Here is a 1,056-nt window from a genome sequence, read left to right as displayed (position 1 = left end):
TTGATAATTTTTTTTAAATTATAAATTACTAAAATTATTAATCTAACAATGACATTTTTTATCAGTAATTTAAAGTTTTTGATATTAAAGATGCACATGATCAAAAAAACATATGAGTACATCATTAAAAAAAATAGACATTAATATTAAAAATATACTATTTATGTTAATCTCATTTAAATTTAATTACATATCCTATCAATTTTTTAAAAAAATTGTTTGGATTAATAAAATTGATTTATACGTTCGCATCAATTTAATTATATATGTAATAGTTACTGACTTTTAATTATTCAATATATATTTATTATTTCATAATATGTAAGAACATATAATACATAAAATAATTTATATATATAATGTTTATTCCGCGCAAGTTTAATCTAGTTTGTTCAGTAAATTACATATGTGTAGAGTGTTTTCTTATTAACAACACACATGACAATTGCAAAGATATTTAGTTATGGGCATCTAAAGATACAAGTGATTGTGTTTCAGCCCAAATAAAATGGCCTTGCAAAATAAATATCGCCCATTACTACTATATGCATCTCGATTTTCATCCGGGTAGATCCGGGCCGTTGATCATGTGAGAAAGAAGAAAACCCTAATAATCGGACGCTTCGTCTCTTCTTATTATATAAATACGGCCCTGTTCGTTTCGTAAACTGGACGCGGCATCCAGATGCAGACGCGGACCGATGTTCGTTTGGCTCGAAACAGGAGGCTAAGTTGGACGCGGCATCCAGATTAATTTTGAAAACTCATCCGGATTTTTCGGGATTTCTGGATGAGATGTTTGAACGCTTCCAACTACACCAAGCTCATCCAAAAGTGCTAAAAATCGGTAATACCCTTATTTTATTTTAAAAATTACAAAGTCTTGCCATTAATTTTTCTAACCTAGATCTGTCGCCGTCTTCAATCAAAAGCAAATCTGATCTCCTTCAACCTCTGATCTCTGCAACCATGAACCTCTGATCTCTCTTAGCCCTCTCTCTCTCAAACCCATCTCTCTCTCTCACGCAGTCTCTCTCTCGAACCCATCTCTCTCTC

General features: G+C 31.7%; 1 protein-coding gene across 1 annotated transcript in view; it reads left to right on the top strand.

The window, feature by feature from the left end:
• Positions 1-656: 656 nt before the first annotated feature.
• Positions 657-1,056, top strand: part of LOC106335208 (putative nuclease HARBI1) — a 2,844-nt gene continuing 2,444 nt past the window's right edge. Inside the window, exon 1 of the mRNA XM_013773661.1 lies at positions 657-847. The gene's annotated coding sequence lies outside the window, so the exon portion shown is untranslated. The remainder of the gene's footprint in view (positions 848-1,056) is intronic.

Source organism: Brassica oleracea, chromosome C3 (assembly GCF_000695525.1).
Source record: "Brassica oleracea var. oleracea cultivar TO1000 chromosome C3, BOL, whole genome shotgun sequence".
Taxonomy (NCBI): domain Eukaryota; kingdom Viridiplantae; phylum Streptophyta; class Magnoliopsida; order Brassicales; family Brassicaceae; genus Brassica; species Brassica oleracea.
The sequence above is the reverse complement of the archived record's forward strand: the minus strand, read 5'-3'. Positions and strand labels throughout refer to the sequence as shown.